This window comes from Emydura macquarii, unplaced genomic scaffold (assembly GCF_026122565.2).
Source record: "Emydura macquarii macquarii isolate MOO-44397 ecotype Brisbane River unplaced genomic scaffold, CSIRO-AGI_Emac_v2 contig_1451, whole genome shotgun sequence".
Lineage (NCBI taxonomy): Eukaryota > Metazoa > Chordata > Testudines > Chelidae > Emydura > Emydura macquarii.
This window is the reverse complement of record NW_027131588.1, coordinates 14,271,563-14,279,999: the sequence shown is the minus strand read 5'-3', so window position 1 is coordinate 14,279,999 and position 8,437 is coordinate 14,271,563. Positions and strand designations below refer to the sequence as shown.

At 44.7% G+C, this 8,437-nt stretch overlaps 1 long non-coding RNA gene across 1 annotated transcript; it reads right to left on the bottom strand.

Annotated features, from left to right (window-relative positions):
• Positions 1-230: 230 nt before the first annotated feature.
• LOC137156553 (uncharacterized) lies at positions 231-7,571 on the bottom strand. Its single transcript, XR_010920813.1, has 2 exons — positions 7,516-7,571; positions 231-598 (listed from the first exon to the last, which is right to left on the bottom strand). It is a non-coding gene; the product is annotated as an uncharacterized lncRNA (long non-coding RNA).
• Between the last annotated feature and the right edge of the window lie 866 nt (positions 7,572-8,437).

Here is an 8,437-nt window from a genome sequence, read left to right as displayed (position 1 = left end):
TAGTAGTGAGAAGTAAAAGCTTTTATCTTTGGGCTGATCATCTCATTGTTCTCTTTTGGGAATGGGAAGCCTTGGGTTGCATAAAGGTTTAAGCCTGTAGAAGTTTGGAACTAGGGACACTCCAGAATTTGTTGGTTTCAAAATAACCATCATTGTGATTTTGTTCCCAGAGGACATCAGCTTTGCTTTCCCCTCCTCCCACGGACACACTTCAATTCCCAGACTCCCAATAAACTCAAATGGGTTTTATTTATGTAACAGAATAACACTTAAATACAGATAAAAACAGACAAATAGTAAAATACCAGAAGAAACAAGCACCACTATAATCTTCATTAGACTTGGCATCTGTGACCTGACCATAAAATCTCTATGGGGATGAGCCTCTTGAACCTGTACTCCAAAATTCTGCAAAACTGGCATGAAATCAAACGCAGACTCTTTCCGACTTGGTCCCACGTATGTTCTGTCTGCACTAATCTGTCTTCTTATTGCAAATAATCCCATCACTTCATTCGTTTCTTGATCTCCTAGATGTATGGGCTGATCTGAAAATCGACCAGTTGATGTTTCATCAGTCTGTCGAGATGAAGAACTCCTGCAAAGAGAAACTGCTGTATCACTTTTTCTTGAGGTGGGATAGGGAAGTCCCCAAAGATCAGGTTTAGAAAAAGGCATAGAGACATACTCCTTAGAATCTTCTTCAGTCCCTGCACTGTGAAAGACAGACTGGAAAGGCTGCTTGCCGAGTGGGCATTCTTTGGCTTCTGACCACTCCTGGATAGAAGAAAAACTGGGCTTGTGTAAGCAGGGATTTAAGCAAAACGTATTGTCAAATCTTTCCAAGCACACAGGGCATTTAAAGTCCGGAGGTGACTCTGTTGGCACTGTCTGATGCAAATCACCTGCACCAGCTATGGGCGAAGAACATTTATCCACTATGAACTCCACATCTGATGAAGCCACGATCTATAAGACAGAAGGGAGAGACAGAGACCGACATACGTGGCAAGATGTAATAAAGCTGGGACAGGGAGGTGTAAAAGTTACATTGTCCTGCAGCAATGAGGACTCTCATGCCACAGAAGGAGACAATGCCATCAAAACAAGACATCTCCCTGTAGTGAGTCAAGGTACTTCTTCTACAGACTGGGAAGAAAAAGAGATACTGTTATTTATATTTCTAAACATGTGAGAGGTACTCAGATGTCCAGGGCCACATAAATACCAAGACCATATAAATACCAGTGATTGGAGGAAACACCACCAGTGGGAAACCTTACGAAAGGCTCTTTATCGGTGCTGTCTCTGTCCTGCCTTGTGAGAGGCCAATCCAAAATGATAATAACTTCTGATTTTTATCGTCGTCTTCCTCTTTTTTTCTATGCTGCATATTTTCCTTCCCATCCCCCCAAGCTTTAATTTGCTGTTTGTTTCCCTTTCTCTTCACTCAGATCCATCCCTGTCGTTCCTTTTCTATTACATTGCCTCACGTGCTTCTCTTTTTCCCCTTGCTCCGTCACCACTTGCTCCTTTACTGAGGCTGTGTCTACACTACAGCTTGTGTTGGCATAAGTTATGTCGCTCGGGGGTGTGAATAAATCACACACCCCGAAAGACACAAGTTACACCGACATAAGCACCGGTGTGGACAGCGCTAAGTCGGCAGGAGAGCTTCTCCTGCTGACGTAGCTACTGCTGCTCACGGAAGCTGGAGTAGTGAAGCAGATGGGAGTGCGCTCTCCCATCGGCTTCGATTGGCTGCATTGGAGAGCTTACAGCAGCATCAGTGCAGTGTTTTCACTGGTTTAATTTGCATGTCTTTGTGTTTAATTTCACACCCTGCCTCTCTCTCTTTCCCCACCTCCATTCTCTTTCCTTTTTTCCACCTCAAAGGCAATAAATTGCATTTGTTTCTCATTCCCTCTTTCCTTTCTGTTCTCCCTCAGTTTTTTCTTTCTCCAATCTCATTCCCAGTCACAACGTTCCCTTCACCCACTGTAGTCAAAGAATTGCAGCGATGTAAGAGAAAACGATTTATCAAAGTCAGTGGAAAGACATTGTATTATCAGACATGATAAGAAAGAAAGAAAGAAACCAACTTAATTCTGTGTCCAGACTGAGTTTACAGAGCCAAGATATGTGCTTGTGTGGAGAAGCCTTTTTCACTGTAAATTGACCAACTCAGAAATGGAATCCATGAAACACAATAAAAATTGTACCACACACTGACATTCCTGTAGAGTTGCGCTTTAAGGCTTGATCCTACAAGTTGCTGAACTTGAGAGCACTCCAAACCTTATAGAACTGAATGCTATGTCTTTCAAGGTCTGAGATGAAATCCTGGCTCCACTGACATCAATGACAAAACTCCTGTTGCCTTCAGTAGGGTCAGGATTTCACCCCAGTCCCTGGAAACGAAAAGCTCTGTACCTCATTAACAATCTCCTGAGGCATCATCAGTGACATTTAAATAGAATTTAGGAGATTCTGAAACAAATAAAAACCGTGTAATCTGAAAGCCCGTTTGTGACACGTGTAATACCTGCTGTGGGAAACAGTTGTTTTTAAATCCTTATGCACAGTACAAAGATCTTCCAGTTACACTGGATGTAAAACAGGAAATTAAGTTGGTCACAATTTTCTCAGTGGAATATAATATCCCATCTCACAAAGTTACGTTCCATTTTTTCTGAGCCTTGTTATAAATACAGGCTTGCCTTAAAATCACTTTTTAATATACCATCACCAACACCTCCTACATTTAATTACACAATGGTTAGCCATCTTTATAAAATAGCTAATGACACCTTTTTCTCCTGTTGTTGGCCTGTCTTTGATCCTCTCCTTGTCTTTAGTTTATTAAAAACACTTCTAAAACACCCAGTTTCTAAGATCTTTCATCTCCTTTCTGCTACAAAAATGGTTTTTCCTCCTTATTTACTTTTTGCAAATTTTCAGTTTTTAAGCAATTCTAAACACTGTGAGTTCCCCTTTATTTTCTTGCTGTACAATAAATAAAACAAGCATTTATATTACACCCTCACAAGCTTTGGTAAGCAATTGGATGGAGGGGTAGTGGTGGTGGTGGTGGTGGTGGTGGTGGTGAAGAGATTTGCCCAAGGTCACTCAGTGAATGAGAGACAAAGCTGGGATGATTAGGATCAAAGAGTTCCCAACTCCCAAGCCTGTGCTGACCTTGTAGCCTTTCATTACCCCAACGCTGTCTCCACCACTGCTTATGTTCTCAAGACCCCTAGTTTCAAACACTTCTCTGCACCCCTAACTGATGTGGAGAGGGAAGGGTCCTTTCTTCCCCTGTGACCACTCTCTGTGCCTTCACTAGTGCATGTGATGGACTGAGCCAGCCAGCTGCTCCCCTTGCAATGGACACAGTTTCCAGGGTTCCAAAGGATGACAGTTGGCGGTTCCCATAGCTCAGAAAAAATCTAAACATCCCACACCAGTAGGGTGGGAATTTCTCCCAAAGCAGGCACTGGCTGAACATGTCTGGGTGGGGCAGAGGCATTGCTCTTGCTGGCAGATCCAGTAGCTTCATAAACCACGTAGAGGTGACAGCCTTGCTCCTTCTCTTTTCAGATCACCCCTCGCAGAAATGTACAGGGTAACAGAGTCCAATGGCAGATCTAAGTGCAAGGATCACTTAAAAACTACACATAGGAGCGAGGTTTCTCTTTGAAATAAGTTCCCTGAACTATGCCGATACACTTCTGATTGCAGGCTTTTACAGCAAATACATGTATCGAACGCACCTATTGTTCAGCGCTTCAGAAACAATCACAGCATAACTGCTGTGTATTTAACACACCAGGATCTGACAAAATCCATGTGTCAAAGGGGTTATAACATGTCATTCAGGTACTAAGGAAAGCTTCAAGTTATAAGACAGGACGCAGCTTTCAGGATGCTTTCAGACATGATGCAGATTCACATTGAGATAAACTTGCTCTGAACTATTTCCATTTTCTGACATTGTTCCAGATCTTCTCCTGTTTGACTTACTCTCCAGTTGGCCCAGAAGCAGATAATGCATCTCAAAAAGAGGGAAGGGGGATTTCCTCTTCGTAACTTGGCTCATCATTATGCTAGCAACTTCCCTCCAACCCCTACTATTACTGAAGAGGCTGAAGGCTGAGATGGGCCCAAAAATGCTCAGAGATAATGGTAAAATGGGTTCCTTGGGGGCAGGAATGTTATTACAGACTGTAGTGCTCACTACTCTGGATAGGCTCCTTAGCTTAACATAACAGGGCTTTGCCCTCAAAATTGACCTTTTGGATTCCCTCTTAGTGCATAAGGAGTGACAAAATTACTGTCTCCCAGGAGGATAGTCCTTTGTGCCCATTCATGCTGAAATGATTGCACGCACTTAGGGATTTGGGACCCAGCTTTCACAATATGCTTCCTCCAAAGACCACATCAAACTCATTCCATAAATCATCGGTGGGTGGTGGGGCTAGATGCAGACGTATGGCATGCAGCCAACGTCATCCCTGTAAAGCATTTTAACGTGCTTTACACTATGGGCCAAGTTGAATCAGCTCCTACATTTGAGAAAAAGATTTATTCTTCAAGTAAATAGGGAAAAAAATGTTACTTCGAATTATAGCATCACAACCTCGTCCTTAGTCGCTCCAAGCACAAACACAGAAACACACACACACACGCTTTTGTGCAAATATGGTTTGGACCCAATGACAGAACACATTTTCCTCTAAACTTTAGAAAAATGTAATTCTATTGTGCTCCCAGCAAGTAAAGGGTTGGAGGCATATAAGTAGCGGGAGGCTAAAATCAATTCCTTACCCATTACACCCAAATATATTCTATCCTGAGAGAATCATCTGCATGCTGTTATTAGTGTGAGGATCCATAGATAAATAAGCCAGGCCTCAGCTCCCAAAGTCAAGGATAGAGTTTCCTTATAAAATCATTGATGAAAAGATGATGAAAACATCTTATCCTCAGTTCCTCCTAGGAGAGATGCACCAATCAGGTTGGGCCAGTTACCAAATGGCCGTTCTGCAAACGTCAGACTAATGGCAAAGGGGTAGATGGAGCCTTCAGGCACAACTCTGAGCAAGAGTGGTGCATGAATTGCACCACCCCAGAATATCCCGGGAGGAAACACCCAGCAGAGGTGCAATTGTTTGCCTGCTTTTGTTTGCTGTGGGGAAAAGGGTAGCAATTTACTCCTTGCTTATATCAGCAGCAAGGGCCTGAACCAACCCCAATGAACTCAATGGAAAAACTCCCATTGACTTCAATATTTTGGGGATTAGACTGCAAAGAAGGATTTCCCGTATTCTGGCTGAACTGCTCTGACTGGTGCACTGGCAGAGGATGCCACGGTTCCAACCACTCCTGCTACCCCAGCCTACAAACAGCCACCTGTGTTCGGGGAGGCGGCAGAGGAACGAAAAAGGGGGTGAGATATTTCCATACACACCCATTCACCCATGTACTAGCAACTGGAAAAAATAACCAACTAAAACTTTAGGCACAACGGTATTGTTAAAATAATTAGTAACGTTAGATATAAGAAAAGACGTTCCCAGAACAGAGACATGGCAACATAACACAAACAACAACAATAGCCAAGACACAGAACATGATTATGTCATTATGTTCCAGAATGTCCCGGTGTAGATTCCCTGGCAGAACGGGCAGACAGAGCTATCAATAGAGCTATTTGTAAGACTAAAAACCACACCATCAACTGACTGTTGGGGCTCAGTCACAAACTGGGGAAAGAACTGGAGTAAACATTTTTTTTTCAGGGACAGGAGTGAGGTTACAGGTTCAAACTTAGGGATCCAGAAAGGGACACCAAGCAGAGAACCCCGGACAGCGCCCACTGCTCCTCAAAGGTGTCTAGGGAGCCAGCGGATGCGGCCCAGAGGAACTCTGCCTGCATGCGTGATTGAAGAGAGGAACAGAAATAGGCCCCACAGCCGCAGGGCACCTCCCTGTCCATCCTCCTCCTCCTCCTGGTTTAATAGATGGCCACCTTGGCCAACATCAGGAGGAGGCTGAAGAGATCTCATGACTTCGTGGGGTCCTGGATGGGGTGTGCATATAACAGAAGGTGTGGGGAGAAGTTTAGCTAGAACCTTAGGCTCTGGAGGAGCTGTAAAAGGGGCTACCACCAAGTGAACTCAAGATAGATGTGCGCCAGGGTCTCCCTCATGCCGCAGAAGGGACAGGTGTTGGGAATGGGGGTGAACTGTGTCAGGTACACACCCATGCTCACAGCTCCACGAAAGAGCTGCCAAGTAATATCCCTGGCGGACTGTGGGACCAAGGTAGAGTACAGGCTGGTCCACTGGGGTGCCTCACCCTCCACAGGTGGTAGAAGGTCCCGCCACTTGGTGTCAGGGCGGGACATGAGGGTGAGGAAATGGTATGTATGGAGCATGAGCATGTACAGCTGATGTCTAGGCGCGGTTCTAAAATGAACCAGCTGCAAGTCATGTCGCCGGCTTGGGATGTGCAAAGGCAGAGACCCAATGAAAAGGTCCATAGTGCCAGGGGTGAGGGGAGGGCGGGGAACACCCTGCCGCAGGAACAGCTCAAGGAAAGCCTGAGAGTTGGGCGGGGAGGTTCAAGGAGTAGAGAGCCCCATGAGCCAGCCAGCCACTAGGGGATCCAGCCATCTCCCCCGGTCGTAGTCCAGGAGGTCTCCAGTTCTGGTAATTATGAAAGAAGTAGGATAATCCAACCCAACAATTCAATTTCAGTTCTAGAATGTGATTAAGCTATTATTCCCCGTACTCTCATTGTGTAGACCCCTCAGCTGGGTGAATGGACAGACTTACTACAGAGCCAACACCACCACCTGTCTGTGCCCTCCTGATACATTCTCTTCCCCAAAGTTCACCTCCATGCTTAGTTTACTTCCAGGATCCTTACTTAGCAGATCAAACAAGGTTTCAAATTCCAAATTTTGAGAACTGGGTTTCATATTAAAATAACTGGATCAAAGAGGGATAATTAGGAATGAGACAGGATGTCCTCAGCACCAATACACCTAAAAATAATACACAAAAACACCAGAATGTTGAGACCATACTTCAGACTAAGATTACTCATTTATTCCCGCAGTATCATGCCTTAGATCTCCTGGAAAGGTGTGTATGTGAAAGTAAGTATGTAAAATACACACAAATCCACTCTAACCTTCTCCCCCCAATATGTTAGATTAATCAGACTCTCACCTCCATGCTTATGCTGTGCTGTTGTAGCTAAGGAAGAAGATTTCTGTGTAGCTCAAAATTTTGTCTCTCTCACCAACGGATCATGGTCCAATAAAAGATATTACCTCACTCACCTTGTCTCTCTAACCTGCATGTTTAATCTACAGGGAGGCCTCACTTAGCTGGGCAATATTAGGGACTGGGTTGCCTCTTAAAACAAATGGAGAAAACTGGGCTAATTAGTACTGAGACTGCAATTTCCCAACCCCATTTAAACTTAAAACACAAATGCACATACCCTCTTGCCTTGCCTGACGTGTTAGATCTGTGAAGCCATCACACCTCCCTCATGAGGCCGTTCAACCAAACAATTCAATTTCCATTGGTGATTACACCATTATTCCCCATAATGTCATTGTATGGATTCCGGCAGGGTGAATAAGATGGAGTTATATACGAGATGCATAACCAATACCACCTTTTGTCCCTTCCCCCCTGATATATTCCAATCTTGAGAATTTATCTCCATGCTTATTATACTGCCAGGAAGTTCCTAACCTAGATTTAACAGAAAATAAAATCCACGTACACCGAAATGTTGGGTCTCAATTTCAGAACATGATTGCTACGTTAATATGAAGTGCCACTTCTATGTCCCCTGGAGAGGCACATAACTGATTGTATACATAGGACCTGCAGACAAAACTATCAGAGACAGTTTACCTTCACTTCTCTATTCCCAGCGTAGCTATTTAGTGGAGGGGTGCTGGTTAGAAGATGCTGTGGAAAAAGGAAGTGGTCGATAGGTTGAGGGATATCACTCACTTCCCTCCAGGTTTTGGAGGGGGAAGTGGGGAGCTGGACCACTTGCCCTCTCGCAGGAGGAGCTGAGGTGACAGAGTAGACAACATTTAACTGAGGTTGGTGCTGGAGAGCCTCACGCCATTCCCCCATGAAATAGGGGAGCTATGGGGCAGGAATCACAGCTCTGCTTCCCCACATGTGGGAACGTAGCGAGAAGCCTGGAGAGGGGAGAGTATGGAATTGGAGGCAGAGCAGGGAGGATCTCTTCCCCTCTCCTGTTAAATTACGAGGAGAGCAGAGGAAACAGTGGGAATCTTCGCTTCCCTCTCCCAGGCAGCAGAGAGGACAGCTGAGGCCTATGTTTACTTGACTCCCCCAGCCAATGGGAGGGCACATGGCAACCATAGGGATCATGA